General features: G+C 39.5%; 1 long non-coding RNA gene across 1 annotated transcript; it reads left to right on the top strand.

Moving 5' to 3' along the window:
• The first annotated feature begins 16696 nt into the window (after nt 1-16696).
• On the top strand, nt 16697-17334 carry LOC140342350 (uncharacterized). The gene is made up of 2 exons (XR_011923047.1): nt 16697-17237; nt 17274-17334. It is a non-coding gene; the product is annotated as an uncharacterized lncRNA (long non-coding RNA).
• The last annotated feature ends 1454 nt before the right edge of the window (nt 17335-18788 follow it).

Raw genomic sequence — 18788 nt, 5'->3', positions numbered from 1 at the left:
TTGGTGTGTTTTATTTATACTCTACACAAAGCAAAAGAATAATACTTTGGGAACAGGCCAGAGGACACGCATCGTGAGCAGCGCTAATGTTCCTCTATGAATGACTCACAAAAATATTAATCATTTTCTGGTTTTCTGCAGAGGGCGCCTACAGAATTGGCCAGTGCTACATAATAAAAAGCACAGCTGTGAACCAGGATTGCTGAAGTACATAAAGAATAATTGTGTTATCAAATTACTTTTCTTTTCCACCAATGACCATGGACATGAGTTATGTGGGTGATCTCCCTAAACCATATTCTGTTCACCACCCAGTACGTATTTACTAATGTATGCGTTGTCGGACCCAGGGAGAAAAAACCAGGCAGCGGGCTCAGCCTGGGACCCCCCCTCTAAAATAAAAGATGTCCCTCTGTGTGAGGAACAATGGAGGGGCAGGGTCGGTGCTGTGTAAAGAACCAGTGGAGGGGCGGGGTCAATGCTGTGTAAAGAACCAGTGGAGGGGCGGGGTCAATGCTGTGTAAAGAACCAGAAAGAACCAGTGGAGGGGCGGGGTCAATGCTGTGTAAAGAACCAGTGGAGGGGCGGGTCAGTGCTGTGTAAAGAACCAGTGGAGGGGCGGGGTCAGTGCTGTTTAAAAGAACCAGTGGAGGGCCGGGGTCAGTGCTGTGTAAAGAACCAGTGGAGGGGCAGGGTCAGTGCTGTGTAAAAGAACCAGTGGAGGGCCGGGGGCCGGGGTCAGTGCTGTGTAAAGAACCAGTGGAGGGGCAGGGTCAGTGCTGTGTAAAAGAACCAGTGGAGGGCCGGGGTCAGTGCTGTGTAAAGTACCAGTGGAGGGGCGGGGTCAGTGCCGTGTAAAGAACCAGTGGAGGAGCGGAGTCAGTGCTGTGTAAAAAAAAACAGTGGAGGGGCGGTGTCAGTGCTGTGTAAAGTACCAGTGGGGGGCGGGGTCAGTGCTGTGTAAAGAACCAGTGGGGGGGGCAGTGCTGTGTAAAGAACCAGAGGAGGGCGGGGTCATTGCTGTGCAAAGAACCAGTGGAAGGGCGGGTCATGGTGCAGTGTGATATTTTGTTAAAGGCACTGTGTAAGAAGAATTAGTAAAGGGATGGGCTAATAGGGCAGTGTGAAATAAATAAATAGAGGAACGGTCAATTATGCAAGATAAAACAGTGGTAGAGCAGTTCTGTATAAATAGAACCAGTGAAGGGACTGGTTCACAGTGCTGTGTAAAAGGAATCTGTAAAGGGATGGGGTCATGGTGCTGTGTGGGGATTTGGAGGGGTGGGGACATGGTGCTCGGTGAACAATCAGTGGAAGGGGTGGGGTCATGCACTTTGTACAGTGGAAGAGTCATGCAACTGTGTGAGGAATCAGTGGAGGGGGCAGGGTCATGGTGCTGTGTGAGCAATTTGTGCAGATAGCGAGGTCATTGTGTGTGGGCAATCGGTGAAGGGGGTGGGGGTCATGGTGCTGTGCTCTTGGACAAATGAGCGAAAATAGTGGGGAGGTTGGCTCAAAGTCTGTATGAGACGAATCAATAGAGGGGCATAGCAGTGGTACTATGTAAGGAAAATCAGTAACGGGGTGGAGCCAAGCTACTGCCTGGATGGATTCAGTGAAGGGTGAAGCCATGGTTATGTGTGACTGGAATCAGTAAAGGGGCGGAGCCATGATACTGTGAGGAATCAGTAAAGGTTGGAGTCAAGCTACTTTCTGTGCAATCAGAGGGCCTGGAGCCAAGGTACTCAGAGAAGTCAGTAGAAGGGGCGGAGCCATGTTACTCAATGGGAGGAGTCACTAGAGGGGCAGATTCATGGTACTCTGTGAGAAGAGTCAGTGGAAGGGCGGAGCCATGGTGGAATCCATGTGAGAGGAATCAGTGGACAGGCTGGTTGTGCTGTGTGACAGGGTGACGTGTGAGGTAATTTTCTTTTTCTTTACTTGAAATACAAGTTTTCCGGGTGAAGGAGAGATATTATTTTACATTCAAAGAGTGTAAATTAGTAGCCATATCAAATAGTAAATCTTGCTGTGCCTGCTCACAATGTGCCATTTACTGATCCACTCTGTATAGCAAAACCCTAGAACTTTCTATTCTGTGAGGCCATAAAAAAAATGATTTCCCTCTGAGGACACTGCTGAGGAGATACTAAAGGCTTTGGGACATTGTGTGAATACGCATAATAGGTCCTCTCCTCCTCCTGTGTCCCTGTCTGTCATTTGCAACCCCTATTTAATGGCAGAGCTCCTGAATTTCTCTCATTATAAAAAAGTAAAAGCTTTTGGTTGTTTGATAGTTCCTAATTTAATGTGCTTACAGCTGCAAATCCATGGAGTGATTGGTTATATTGTATCGCACACCAGATCTCTGTTTTAATTGGATAATTTAAGCAGCACTATGTGTATGATCCTATTCACAGCTTGCATGTAATATCAAAATAAGGGTGTGCTGGTTCATCATGGAGTAAGGTTTGGCTAACACACAGAAAAATCTATTTTTAGTTTTGGAAAGAGCAAAGAACAGTTTGTACATTTGTTAGATCTTTATTGCACTCTCTATCCATGCGGCCTTATTGATACAGTTGAGGTAAAAGCAGAAATCTAAAATAATATATTTGTCAATTTGAGACAATACTTCCTAATAGGACAGTGACAATTGCAAAAGTGGAAAAAGTTTGACCTTGAAAGGGCTATTGTACATAGGATTCAAAATCAGGTCAAATACAACATTTGTTCTGGAAAAAGTGTGCAAACCCCCCCCCCCCCCATTGGCTTTAATGCAGGCATTAGGTAACCAATCAGTTTCAAAGACATGTAAACAGACCGCAAGCCATTAAAGCGTGTCCTGCTTTATTGGGTATAAAAATTGGTACACTGCAATACCTAAAGCTGTGTTTCTGGACCTTAATAACTTAGCTTTCAGGTCTTCAGGTAACCCCTGCTATAATTATTATATCCATAACTCAACAGTATTTTTGCATGGCAGTCGTGGGATGAATGCCTCTTACATTGTTGGCAATTGGGAAGAATGTCTCCATTAAAAAAACAAAACATTGGTATCTATTCAATGGAGGAACCCTGGCCTAATGTATTTGCGTCTGTGGTTTGCAGTGTGTTCTAGTGCCATGTACCGTATATGAGTAGCAAGAAACAATGAATGGCAATGCATTGCAACACACATTTACAGTGCAGAGATATAACATGCTTGTAAAGGAGATGCTAAAGTATCTGACTTAAATTTGAAGTAAAACCAGGTATATGAAGCAGTATTTGCAAACAAACTCTATTCCATAAGTTCTAGTAACATGGGTATATGGGTCTAAAAAAATATAGTAATAATTTAGTACCATATAGTAATATGCTAACTCAGGACCTTTTTATTCTTTGGTTAAAATGAGCCAAGAAATACACTTGTATTTTGTTATTTATCCTCTATCTTAAACATTTTGTAAGAGGGGGTCCCTGTTTCACTGCAGTTTGTTGATAATGTGTGTTTGGCAAGATACTTACTTACGATACTTGGATATAAGATAAGTACTTACGATAAATGGATATATTAAAAAAATCTAATTGTTCAACATTATAAATACAATATACATTATCAATATTGTATATTGTGAAAAAAAAAGATTGGTTCCCATGTTTTGTCTTCTGTATGAAAAGTGCAGATGTAAAACATGTTGGCAAATGTTTTGTTTGTGAGCTGAGCTTCCTGCTGTCTTATCTAATGTCTAAGTCTGTTGCAGAGTTTATAGTTTAGTTCCTGGGAGCTGTAATAAATGTTTCTCTCTAGAACAGGATTTCATGGATGTGACCACTTCATGACCACAAATGTTTACCAAATATCCTTTTGTTTCTGTCCCTTTACTACTATCCCAACTAAATGTGCTTACATTTTACCAAATGTCTTTCATATTAAATCTGTCATCTGGAAAATAATTTGGTAGCCAATACTTTACCTCATTTTGAAAGTTCTAGTTACTTGGGCTGTTGATTTACTGGGCCTATTTTATCAACGCTCCCCAGGACTAAAGAAGATAAACTATTGTGGGATGATTTCTTAAAAATCATTAGCTATTAGTTTACAAATTATTTCAATCCTGTACCAGATTCATTGCAGGTCTGCTGGATCATTCAAGTACCCCCATGATAGTCTGCATCTTCTCCAGTCTTGGAGAGTTTTAATAAATCAGGCCCACTGACTTCATTATTTCTTGGTCATGGATTCAGAACAGATTTTCTTTTCTGTATGTAAGAAGAATTTTGCTTTTAAAAGAACTCTGTTGAATGAGAAATCTGGAGGCTGTATTTCTTTGCTCTCCTTTGATAATGCTAGCTGTTTTCTGACCCGGCTTAAGTATAAAGCCAAGCTTTAGAATTGTCCCTACCTTTGTGTCCACCACCTATCATTGTTCACCCTCACACAACTTTTTTTTTAAATATGCATACTTGCTTTCTATCTTATAATTGTTGCTTGATTGATTATTTCAGTTTTTAATACTACTGGTTATGTTACATTTTATAACTTGGCTGGGCTGTCATGCTGATTCTTTAATTCTTCACTTTATCCTCCCTAGAAGTAATCCCGAGTGTGGCTTGGGGTGAATTATCCATACCAAAAATGGTAACCCCAAGCCACACTCGAGGTGGAATTGCCAGGGAGATTCAAGTCTTGGCTGGTCCCTGTGTTCCTGCAGCGTCCTTCAGGGATGCCGGCATCTGTTTCACCTGGCGTGTGAACATTGGGGATGCGAGGCCAGAGGAAGCGGATGCCGGCCGGGCAGTGAGAGTGTGAGGCTGGGAGGCAGGAGCAGGCAGGAAATTTAAAATAAGTATTTTTAATGTACCGTTTTGACATTTAAAAATACTTATTATTCAGACCGCCAGGGAGGTTAATCTTGTCTTAACAAATTGAGACATTTGCTATTGTTCTGGGTGTCTGAAATATTGAACACCAGCCTTTCCTTTAAGCTTTGCACCATTGTACACGATTCGTTCTTAAAACTAAAACACTTTACTCTGACTACACTGCGAAACCACCTTCTCACGGAATGCATTAGAAGCTGCAGCAAGTCAGAGCCAGCCTTGTAATGCATGTTGAATTTCTTTCCTGTACTGCTTTGGCCATCAACTTAGCCTAAATCAGACATCAAAGCATTAAAAGGCAGTTTGTCAAAGCATTATTAAACACTTTAATATAAATGCATTTATGTCCTGAAATAAATGCTTTAAAATACAAATAGATTTTTCCATTCCAGATCTTTATTACAACTCCTCCTGCAGTCTTTTATTGGTCAGTGAGGCTGTCCGTCATAATGATGGAAGATTAATGACTGCTTTGAGCCTGCCTGCTGTTTAGAATAGGCATTTTTTGCACATGCTCATTAACACCATCATTGGCCTACTGGGTCTTAAATTCTGCAATTGTCTGTTTTTCTGTGCACAGTATTAGGTTCATTCTCTTTTAGTGAGAGAATAAGAATAGTAGCAACAGTATCTGCAGAAAAATATGTGCAATAATGAGGACTTACAATGCTGATAACTTTTCAGGCATTATCCCTACAAGACCTGGCTGTTGCAAGCTATGTTTGATCCGGTCACCTTTACCCCAGCTAATACACACTTGTTCTGCTTCTGAAAGATGCTTTTATATTCATGTTTCCAGAAACTAAAAGAGTTATATATTCTTTTTCTTTTCTTGGAACAAGATAAGATGTTCTGTGCGTTAACCTGCTGTGTCCTTTTGGCAGATGCACACCGCTTTGTTTAATAAGGTGTATAATTCAGATATTTGTCATTTATTCCCTGTGATTCTTATTGCTTTAGGTCGGCTGCAGTCATTTGTGAGAGTCATGCTGAGACTCCATAAACCCTTGAAAATCTTACATGAAACTATAATGAGTATTAGGGTTTATTACCGTTACATTTTTACACTCTGCAGCAGATTAGCAGTTTGTATCTGTACCCCTGCAGTGGTGAGAGGTACAGAGGATAAACCTATGAATGTGAAATATATCTATCATCCCCTCTCAGTGTTCATTATCGTAAAAATTGCATACGAAATGTAGCTGAGTTTCAGTGAAGTATAACAAACAATTCTTTCATGTTGTGTACCCCATAATGCAGGGGTTTTCAACCAGGGTTCCTCCAGGGGTTGCTTGGGGTTCTTTGAGCCATAAGCAATTTGTGCCTTTCAGGTCAGTTACCACTGGCACCAGTGATCTTTTTGGCTGCCTCTGGTGACATCCTTCCCACTGGCCAGCAATGTGAGAGGTATCCTTCCTACTGACCGCCACACTATTATTCTGTATATAGTAATTATAGAAGAGTTTCCCTGAAGACCTCAAGCTTAACCTTTTTAATTTCTAAATACTTCCCTATTGATCCTATTAATAACAGAAATTGAATTATAAAGATTGCCATTGCTTATTTCTGCTTCTTTCTGGTTTCAACCCATTGGTTTGCAGAGCCAGGACAAATGTGAATATCGGAGTCCTGAGTTTACCTGCTAAATCCCTGATCAGGTCAGTGATTTTAAAATCAATAAAGTTACAGACAGCCTGGCAACTCCCCATTTTCCACAGTAATGGCAGCTCATAAATTTTACTAAGTCCGGGATTAAGTGTTCTTTTCACTGATAAATTCTAATTATAAATCAAGATGCAATTTTTTACAGGAGTTTACAAAGTCAAATCTCTCTTTTGCTGACCATACAAATGAACTTCTAGCAAACTACTTGTGAAGCTTTGTGGTTGAGTCAGCCACTGACAACTGTGTATGCATTTGCCCATAGTGGTTAAAAAGTATTAATAGTGGGTAAAGTTTTTATTCAACTTGTTTGTTCAATTTCAACAGAAAACTGAGTGGCAGATGCCATAGTTGTAAATCTACCTAGGACTAGCCATCCACCAAAAAAAAGATGTAGAATAAGTGATACAGCAATCCAAGATACATATGACTGCCCTAAAGCAGTTACAGACCTTGGTTGCTGAGATTGGAAACACCCCACAAACACCTATAGCCTCACCAGTATGAAAAAGTGCTAAAAACACAGTTACCTAATTATTAATATATATTGGATTTTATACCAAATGCCACAACATGGATTCCCCATTTGCATGCAGATAAAGTATCTTCAGAAAAACAGCCTTTTCATACAACTTGTAATTCTAAGACTGCACAATTCTATATTACCCAAAGGGATGTAGGCTTAGCATTATGGGCCTGATTTATTAAAGCTCCCCAAGGCTGGATAGGATACGCTTTCATCAGTGAAGCTGGGTGATCCAGCAAACCTGGAATGGACTTCTTCAAAGTAATTTGCTAGAAAATGTTTTGAATTCTAGACCAGATCCATTCCAGGTTTGCTGGATTACCCAGCTTCACTGATGAAAGTGTGTCCTCATCAGCCTTGGAGAGCTTTAATAAATCAGGCCCTATGAGAGAAAAAGCCAGAATGCTCAGCTTAGTCTAAATTAGTATTGACATACAACTTACTGCGCAGATTTCACAGAGACGTGACATGCATGTACCATGAAGCAACCATGTCACATTTTTATACATTCATAATGACAGATTCAATGGAAACTATTTAGCTCCTATGTGGTATTTGTGTTGTATTGTACATGTAAACCATTTACTACTCATGTTTTACATTGTTTTTTAAAATTGTTATAATATATTTGAGGTGTTTTGGACCCAGTGACTCTGTATCTTTGTCTGGTTTGATACTTTTTTACTTCCAAAAGTGCAGCCAGTATTCTGACACTGTTAGGTTTTGTGTTTATTAAAATTTAATAACCCAACAACTCCTGGGGTGATGCGTGCATGTTTTCCCATGCAGTAACTAAAAGATAAGCTTAAATTGTTGGGTGAGACTGTGACTGATTCAGCCAAAATTAAAGATTATAAAGCAGAGTAAACAAACCTGAAGTAACCCTCATAATCTGTACCTATAGTTGCCAATGTTCTAAAACAACATCTAGCTGCTAAGCTGGTCTGTGCTTTCTTAATACACACAACACTATTATTTAAGTTGAAATATATATTTCAAAGCTCTTCAATATCTAATAATCAAGATAACAAAAAAGGACAATAAATGCTAAACCTAATAAGTAAAAAGAGTTTTTTATGATAAAAATAATATTCATTTGCCTTTGTATAATGTAAATATTTTTATAAAATCAATGGCAATTTGCTATAGCAGAAACATGCTGAACCAATTTTTTTTTTAACTAATCAACAGATTGAATTGAAGAGATTGTTTTTTGTTTCTTGAATACGCACTGTTCTGACTCTAGTATGCATCTCTTGCACAGATTTTCTCTGTGTGTCACAGGATTTCCAAACGTTAGCTGTACATAGGAAGCAAAAGACTTCTATTTAACTTTAGAGCTCTGGCATACCTTTCCCATGCACACAATTTAGTACATAAATGTAATATTTGCTCGTGAGGGAGGTTATGGGGCAGATGTTGTTACTCAGACCTTGGATAAAGGTGAGACCCTTTTCTTCCTGAGCACAGCTATGCTTACAAGATCTTAAAGTAATACAGAAAGAATTGAGTAGTTCACAGTACCCTGTCGTTTTTGGTATTAGTAGAGTTTTAGCACTTCTCCTTATTAACTGTGTATGTACAGCCTACTCTGAAGTGGAACCTATTTTGCCTATAAATTATATGCCATAAACAACAATTTTAGGCCTTTAGCTTGAATACAGTGAGCATACCGTATTTTTCGCCGTATAAGACGCTCCGGAATATAAGACGCACCCAATTTGAAAAGAGGAAAATCTAGAAAAAAAGATGCTGAAAGATTATTCCCCTTCTGATCACTCATGTGCCATTCATACCGGTATTCCCCTTCTGATCACTCATGTGCCATTCAAATTCCCTTTCTGATCACTCTGTGCCTTTCAAATTCCCTTTCTGATCACTCTATGTCATTCAAAATTCCCTTCTGATCACTCTGTGTCATTCAAATTCCCCTTCTGATCACTCTGTGCTTTTTTTCCACTGTACGGCAGTTAGGACAGGGAACAGCAGGTGGCGCTGTGCCGGCTTCTTTCGCTCTGCTTTACAGACAGGAGAAGACACGATGCTGGCAGAGGAGAGAAGAGACAGACGCTGCATGCAGCCAGAGACACACGCAGGATCGGGTATCGGGTGAGTATATTATTTTATAACACATTTGTAGTATAGGACGCACTAACTTTGCCCCCCCAGTTTTGGGGAAGAAAAAGTGGGTCTTATACGGCAAAAAATACGGTATATCCTGTTTTCAAGTAATAATTGCCCTGGCTACCACTAGGTGGCGCTAAAGGAAATTAGGAGACTATTTTTGTGTTGGCATAAATGATCAGTCTATTGCTTGTCTTCCTTTCAGCTCCCTCTTGTGGTGGCAGAGAGCATCTGCAGGATTAGGAGCATTAACATACCGTTTCCAGGCTGTAGGTATATTGGTTTACTATAAGGTATACTGATTTCAACCTACCATACATTATTGGTTGGGCAAATGAGTTACAGTGGTTGTTATCATGAACTTAAGAACAATAATAATTAGTCATTTTGATATAAATCCTTTTTTTTTTTTTTTTTTTACACCTTTGCCGGTTAATTGAAACCATTGTACTCTAATTTACCTCCTAATCATCCAATGTCTCTTCTGTGATATTCTCTTAACCCCCCCCCTAGCGGTAATCCTGAGTCACACTTGGGGTCGCTTAAAACTTAAAAAAAAAACCACTTACCTTGTTCTGTTGTCGTCCCCACAGCTTCTGTGGACACATCCTCCTCCAACCTCCAGCCGCGAGCTGCAGATACATTTTCACCGGTTTCCCGGTGATGTTTTGATGGAAATTCAAATATTTTTGTACTGGATTCAATAAAAAATATCTGTATTGATTGAGTTCAATACAAAGAAATCTTCATATAATATATATAATTTCATTTTATATATATATATATATATATATAAATAATATACATGCTTCAGTACAGTTACATTACATGTTTAACTAATTTTTTTATTGCATTATATATTTTTTTAAATAATTTTTATTAAAGGATGTTTCAAACAATAAAAACTATTTTTTTTAACAGATTTTTGTTTTTATATTTCAAGTTTAATAAATTGATTAAATATTGGACATATTTTGGAGAGTTATGCCTATGAATTACAGCCTACAATGGAAAATAAATTTACAGAAATACGGACAGAATTGGAACGCAAAGGGTCATTTTAGTTCTGATAAATTGAACTTGGACCTCCAGACATCACATTTTTGGCCTGAACACTGTTAGGTTATATTGTTCTTATTCATTTTCTATACTCTACTGCACTTCATTAGACCATACCAGAAAGAAGGGTGAAGATAAAGTACCAGTACCTAATAAACCTATTATTGGTATACCTAATAAACCTGGTATTGGCCCATTTCTCACAGAAGTGTCCTTTTTACATTTATGAACATTTTATCTACCATGTAAGCTACATCATGCAGTCTGAACCTACAGCAAAAACAAGTCATCCCTATTCCAATCCCAGATGTCATTTTGCTGTGTGGTCTGCATAGATTTTAGTATACTGCTACATGCTTTAGGAATTATTTTGGATCACATTGACATTATTATTGTTATAAAACAGCTGCATTTTCCAAAATGACAACTTGTCAACAAATCTCCTATACAAAGTGTACTTTTATTATTTTTATAAATGGTACTTAGGGAACAAAAATTCTTTCATCTTCTTGCAAGTATATGCTGCCCTCTTGTGTTAGCCTTTGCGAGTCTCCTTAAAAGAACAACTTCCATGAAATGTTTTATTTGTGGAAATACAGATATTTCTTAAGCAAATCATAGAGCAAAATTTTTGGTGATTGTTTTGGAGGATGACAGGGAGTTACATCACAAAATAGTTTATTTTGTCTGTTAGGGTTTTTAGCCGTGAGATCTGCACATATCCAATATTATCCAGCTCTCCTTAGTAATTTTTTAATTTAATTTATTTTATATTTTGGTAAATTCAGCAGGAAAACCTCAAGGTGGGAGAGATCACCCCAAACTCCATGAATAGGAATAGAGACAAGAATTGGGGCAGAGAAATTATATTGTTGGCGATAAGACTTAAAACTGTATTTCAGCCTTACCTACAGTCTGCTTTGCGTAATCAGTTTAAATGAGAAGCTGCAGTAAGTCAGAACCCCCTCATTTCCTGGCTTGAGGATGTCCAGCATCATTTAGCTTTTCTCCCCCCATCATTCTTATCTCTGGCCCACCTCTTTAAGTCACTGACAGGGGTGTAGTGGGGCAGGCATGGGTGGGAATGCGTGCCCATTCCTATTTGGTATTGAATCCTTTGGTGGTCTGCGGCTCTGCCCCCCCCCCCCCCCCCCCCGAAGGACCCCGTGAGAGCCGCGGACCATTAGTGGGTGGGTTCTTGTATCATGGCCTCACTCTGGGGGAAGTTTCTTTCCCTTTGAGCGACACATAGGCAGGGGTGTAGTGGGGCGCGCCATGCCCCCTTTTCATCTTTTAAAACTACACCCCTGGTCACTGGATTTCATTTTTTTGGCAATCATGGAGGCTTTTTTTTTTTAGATGAATACATTTCCTAGGATAGTCTGAATGTAAATGCAGTCTGCCTAGAAATGCCCACTCAGCACTGATGCCCACTGCCAGAGTTCTATCTGCTCAGAAGGCCAGAATGAGGGTAGGGTATATTGCTTTGACAGGGTTTTGGTTTACAAAGCTGTCACCACTAACCATCTTGTGTAACCCGGTGACAGTACAACTTTACAGCTTGGAAACCAGGTCAGAACCTTGTCACCCTACACAGGAAATGCCCAAACAATAAACATTGTAGCCCTATCAGTAGGGATCATTGTAATAAAATCTGCAAAGTAAAAAAAGATTAATAATTATTTTAAAATGTTTAATTATTTGAAAACTTTCCAGATCATTTTAGAGATGATATTCATAAACAGTAAAGTATGGCGGTGGTTTAAAAATTTTTTTGATAATTAAATTTGGGTCCTCACCAAGTTCTATACCTTCTTTTACCCAATCTTTGCACTGTTTATCCTAAAGGTCGATTTATAGCAAGGAGCTGCTTGGCATAGAATGTGTTTACCTGCTTTCCAAAAGTGTATGTAAATGTAAGGAATGCCTTTACTGAAAACTTGCAACGTTTCCAGAGTTCTTATAGCAGCTCTCATCAAATTTTTCAAGTCCTTAAATGGTTCGTGTGATAACTGATCAGATCATGTGCAAATCAGAAGAGAAACTAAAATGGCATTGTCTTCAGCTGAAATAGATAGAAGGGTTTTAGTTCCTGTTTAATGATCCAGGGAAACCTTGTGCGCCTTTTAATGTTTACAGTGAATGAAGATGGATATCTAATTTATATTAGTATACGTGTTGTAGCCACATTCTGTCTGTATACATTATTCATACATAGATAGTTTCAATGTAAACGTTCAACTTTTATGCAGATAACATGCACTTTTCGTGTCAATTGCATTACCCTAAACTGAGCCATTCAAATGTTATTGCATACTTGCAGAGTCAAATTTGAGTCATTGCAGTGTGCAATAAATTTGTGTGTAATTTGCATACAACTTAACATTGACATTAACTATTTTTACTCTAACACAAAAAAATATAGAAAGGTCCTGCTATAGTAATTCCTTCAGCAACACACAAAGAATATTTATCTCTGTTTTAGGGGGAAAAAAATCTGTCCTAAATACCAGTAAATGATGGCGAAACCGTGATTCAAAAACCAATGTCTGACTAGTACCCGTAGTATATCCTGTTAGTATCACATGAGAAATATCCTTTGTCAAAGTATATTCGCTTTGGAGTAACCATTCTTTTTTATGTACAAGAGAATACTAAACAGCAAACTGCATATTATTCATATTGATACACTGCAGAGGATGTTAACAAATTATAAAACCTGAAAGAAAACGTATCATACAGGTTGGCCCAAGAGGTATAAGATGTAGTTTTAAGGCATTTGGGACTTTTGCCTGTGCTCTTGTCCGCCTGCTCTTCATTGCTGACCCATTGTTTCCCCATTTGCCCTTTCTTCATTAGATGTGTATTTCTGTGCTTTGAATAAGAAAATCTACATAGTCACTTCTTGGACCAGGGGCTTCCAGAGTCCAGTAAGCCCCCAGAGACTCCAACAAACATTTAGGGAATGTTTGTTTCATAAATATAACCCACCTACACACTACAAAGGTAGGGTTTTGTAACAAATAGGGAGCTACAAATTAACTGCCTTCTCTTTTCTTGGCGATCTATGTTCAAGCAGCATGGTATAGGAAGTAGAAGCATGCTCTCTACCCCTAATCCCCTTCTCTACTGTCCAGCCAGGTCCCATGCATAAATAATTAACACCTACACCTATAACATATTTTTTTATTTATTAATTTTTTTCAATGTTATGTCTAAACAGAAGCCAGCAAGTTTTTTCCCATACAATATAATGTTTTTTGACCTTTTAACTTATATTTACATGTTATAGATTGTATGGAAATGTACATATTTTAGGTTGTAGTGGTATACTTGAAGATATCTACTGCACAGCACTGCAACACCCAACCTTTCTCTACACTAAACTTCATCTTCCACATCTGGTGTGTTAGGTATTCAAACTACCTAAGAGAATGCTCATATATCACCACTTATATCTTGGGTTTAATGTTCAGGAGGCAGAATATGGTAGCTCACATCTCCATCTCTCAGGTCTCCATGTACACAGTGCAATGTTTGAAAGTGTTTTGAAATCACTCAATCAGTCAATAATTCAGAATACATTGGGCCTGATTTAATAAAGCTATCCAAGGCTGGAGAGGATACACTTTCATCATTGAAGCTGGGTGATTCAGGAAACCAGGATTAAAAACATTTGCTAACAAATAGCTAATGACATTAAGAAATTCATTACAGGTCTGCTGGATCACTTGGCTTCACTAATGAAAGTGTATCCTCTGCAGCCTTGGAGAGTTTTTTTTTATAAATTAGGCCCATTGAATCAGTTTAACAACTAGGTAATGGCAACCTCCAGATTTATTATAGAATGTTTTTCAACTTCAAATGTTGTCACATATTTGGACATTTACTGGCAGTAATATTTACTAAGGTAAACCCACAACACAGTCCAAACATTTTCCTTTTAGTTGTGAATACGAAGGGAAGAAAATTCTGCTAAGGAAAGGCCCATGTGCTTTTGACCCCAGTAAAACCAGGAAAAAAGAGGTACAGTGGGTCACCAGGACAGAAGGCAAATACAACAGCAAAAACCTAACAGTGGTTTTATTTACAAAAAGTGTTTTGGTCCTGTGTCCTATTTATCCAGCAATTCCTGTTCTGTATGAATCCCCTGTCATTAGAAAATAACGTGAGGGGGCATTTCCCTAATGTGAACACAAAAATACTGACGGAGGTTCTCATACTTTATAAAGAAAAAATGATTTGGATTAAAAAAAATTGCCAATTTTTTTTCCTTTTCACGAAAAGGCTCCTTCTGCGCTTGCCCTAGATGGTCGGGCATGCTCAGAAGCAGCACCCAAGAGCCTCCCAGGATGCATGACCTAGGTATCCCGGGAGGCTCTGGGCTCCCATCATTCTTGATCACCTAGACCAGAGGTCTGCAACCTGCGGCTCTTTAGCCTCCTTGTTGTGGCTCCCTTCGGCTGCCGCGGGGAGATCTCTGATGGGGGATCCCCTTCCTCCCAAGACACTGGTGTTATGTTTTGCGGCTCCAGACTATTTTTCTTTAGTGGAAGAGGAGGCAAAATGGCTCTTTTGATAGTAAAGGTTGCTGACCCCTGACCTAGACGACTTAAAAAACCTTTTGAACTTAAAAAACAAACAGAATTTTCCCTTTACATAAAAGGATTGTCTTCTCTTTTATGTAAAGTGAAATTTCTGAGTTGAGGGTACACTTTAAGGTTGAGAATCACTGTCCTATTTGTCCTCTAGATGGCAGCATATGCTAAGATAATGTGCTATTCTGCTTCCACAAAAAAGGATTTGACATTGTTAGTTCAGGCTTTATTTTTTTTGTTCTTTTTGTTAGTATTTGCATATGTTCAGTAGTCACATGCATTCACATATCATTTGGCAATTTCAGAACAATGCCTGCAGACAATAAAGGATGTCAGCAGAACATTGATTTACCTTTGCTTCAGGTCGCTCTTCTTGGAAAAAAAACAAGAGCTGCTGAACAAGTATAAAGTACATCAGACCTGCATAAGGCAAAAAGTAGCTGTTTGCCTCAGTACTTCCATGTCAAGAGAATTCTTCTTTCCCTGCTTCCCCAGCAAGCTGTTTTTTCAGACGCTCTGAGTTTTGGCAGGTCCTTGGAATTGTATCTTACAATGAATGTCTGCTGGTTCTGAGTTGTACTTTATGATGTAAGGCCTGCAACCAACAGACTGACTTAGAGAAGAGCTTTCAGGGACAAATGGCAAGAAAATAGAAACTGGTGGGGGTAAGGTAAAAAAAAGTGCCTCATAATATTCCCCTAGACAAAAATTGTCATTTAATCTTGTGCAGTGTGAGTGGACCCCATCAAATTTAGTGTTTTCTATTTATTTCTTGAATTTAAGATGTAATATTAAGCAGTTACACACTATCAATTTTATAATCTGAAATGATTGTTAGTGGCCACTTTGGGTTAAGGCTGCTTAACTCTTTTTCTGTTCTACGGTATAGAGGAGGGGGGGGGGGGGGGGGGTCAAGCATGAGCGACCCACTAGGGGGCAGTAGCATCCGATCACTAATGACCTTGTCAAGCACATTTAGATACTAGGACACTAGATTTACCCGTGACAAAAATGTAAACTGTGTACAGACCCTTACTTGCTTTATTTGCAGGTAGAGTATCATAAAATTTGAAAGAACAAAATAGCTCTTCTTTGACACGTAACAGATTAACATTTTTGCATCTTTGCAAGAGACAACCAATATTTCATAATGTAGCCTCAAAAGTTTAGGGTTGACCAACCCCAAGGATGTCATCATAAACCAGAGGTCCAGTGCTTTCAAGGGCAGCAGATGGTACCAGGCACACACCTACACTACCACACTTCTCATTAGCCATCCCCTTTTCTGTCAAAGAAACAGCCAACTTCACTGGAATAAATAATCTCTTAAAAGTCACAGTGCCTCAGAGGTTAGCTCTCTGACTTTTGCAGCGCTAGGTTCCAGATTCAAGTCTTGGCTAGGGCATTATCCGCATAGAGTTTGCAGGTTCTTCTCGTGTTTGTGTGGGTTTCCTATGGGTACTCCAGTTTCCTCCCACATTCCTAAAACATGCAGTTAGGTTAATTGGCTTCCCCCCACAAAACTGACTTTAGATCAGGGGTGGGCATACTTTTTGGCTCAGGGGCCACAATGGGTTCTAAAATTTGGCAGGGGGGCCGGGCCAGTATCAGATGGATGGAGCGCAGAGACGGGTGTCACTGAACGTGATGTCATTATGACATAACCCCACCCGCTCTCCCATTGCAGATCTGAGCCTGCGATGGTAGAGGGGGCAGGATGTTCCGCCCACTTCCCTGAGCCCAGGATTTCTACATGGAACATGGCCTGCGGCTCTGGCCTGTGCGGCCCCCCAGCAGGGTCCTGACCCCACTCAGGGGGGCACTGGCCAGAATCACAGACCGCCGATCTACTTAAGCAGAGCCTCCGAAGTAGAGAGAGTTCAATGGGCCGAATAAAAGAGCCTAACAGGCCGTATATGGCCCGGAGGCCATGGTTTGCCCATGTCTGCTTTAGACTGTAGTAAGGACATATGACTAGGATAGGGACATTACATTGTGAGCCTCTTTGAGGGACAGCTGGTGACATAAACTATGGACTTTGTAAAGTGCTGCTCAATATGTTGGCGCTATATAAATACTAGTTAACCTCCTGAGCGTTACACTGAGGTCTAGATTTCTGTACCAAAAGTGATCCATCGTTTTTCATGAAATTTTTTTTTTAAATTGTAGACCTGTAACTTACAGAAATATGTCCGAACAGGGGTTCTAGTAGATATTATGAATATAAAAAATGTTTGAAACACACAATCATTTAAAAAAAAAAAATTACTTTTAACAAAATTAAAGGAAAAACACAAAAATCAGCTTAAACATGACTACATAAACAAAGCTTGAAGCCATGGCAGGGGTCAGGCAGGCGGTGATGTCCAGGTCCAGGCAGAGATGTCAGAGTCCAAGCAGAGGTCAAAGCAGGCGGAGATGTCAGAGTCCAGGCAGAGGTCAGGGCAGGCGGCAGGCAGAGATGTCGGAGTCCAGGCAGAGGTCAAAGCAGGCAGCAAATGGTCAAAATTAGGCGAAGATCAGCAAAGGTAAGATAAGACAGTGTTACACACTAGCCATCCAGGGAATAAGTGGCAATTTTTAAAACTTTGATTCTGTATTTTATTTGGGGTTTGTTTAGAATTATTTTGTATTTGATTGGATACGGGAGTTTGTATCCAATCCAATACAAAATAAGAATTTGAATTTCCAAGTTATTACTTTTATTTTATTTATTTTTTTATTTTTTTGTATTGGATTGGATACAGGAGTTTGTATTCAATCCAATATAAAATGAGCATTTGAATTTACCAGTTATGTACTTTGTATTAATTTTATATTATTTTGTATTGGATTGGATACGCAAGTTTGTATCCAATCAAATACAAAATATAAATTTGAATTTCCAAGTTATTTACTTTTTTTTTTATTTTTTTTATTTTTTGTATTGGATTGGATACGGGAGTTTGTATTCAATCCAATACAAAATGAATGAATGAGTTTTGAATTTCCCGCACACGCGCCGACGTCATCACGCACGCAGGGAGGAGCCGTCCGTTTTTTTTTTTTCTCCGCCGGATGGCTTCTCCCTTCAGAGATCATCCGGCGCTGGAACGAGCAGGACGTCGGACGATCAGCGGGACCAGGTAAGAAGCCGGCCGGGCGGCGGAACACAAGATGCCGGCTGGCGGAACACAAGATGCCGGCTGGCGGAACACAAGATGCCAGCCGGCATCTTACCGGTCCCGCTGGCACCCGACGCTGGAGAGGGAGATCGACGGACGAAGCTGGAATACGAAAACGACGCTGGATGAGCACAGGGGGACCAGGTAAGTAAGGATGGGAAAAATCTCGGGGTTAACCATCCTTGCAATTTTTTTGTGCCCGAACGAAGGTCGGGCTTAACGGCAAGGTGGTTAATGATAATAAAAGGAAAGCACAATCTGAATCAAAATACGATATGCTAGCCCCCCAAGTACCCATTCCTGGAGACCCATGAACTATATAAATGTATTGTATCAGAGTATGATATAAAAGGTGGTAGAGAGGTGGTGATATGTATCACCAGGCATCCAATGATGTCAGATGATTGTTGCTTTTGTAATCATTTACATTTGCAGATGACGAAAACAAGAGCTGTACTGTTCAGTGGAGTGAAGATGGGAGGATTAGGGTGCAAACAACACCCCACTGTGCTCTCCTCCACAGACATTCCTAAATGATTGTTTATCAATCCATGATGGCAGATTGTGTGTCATGCCTAAAGTAAACTGGACTTTGTTTTCATTTGTATAGACCGGTTATCCCTCAAAAAAAAAAAAAAAAAAAAAAAAAAAAACTGAGGATAGATTGAGTTCCTGCCATAAAGTCCCCCTCTGAGCAATCTAATTTTTACTATCGATAAAGATATATGATATATTTTTCATATTCAACCTAAAATATAATAAACATCATTAAAATCAATAATATGCAGG

This window comes from Pyxicephalus adspersus, chromosome 12, assembly GCF_032062135.1.
Source record: "Pyxicephalus adspersus chromosome 12, UCB_Pads_2.0, whole genome shotgun sequence".
NCBI lineage: Eukaryota > Metazoa > Chordata > Amphibia > Anura > Pyxicephalidae > Pyxicephalus > Pyxicephalus adspersus.
The sequence above is the reverse complement of the archived record's forward strand: the minus strand, read 5'-3'. Positions and strand labels throughout refer to the sequence as shown.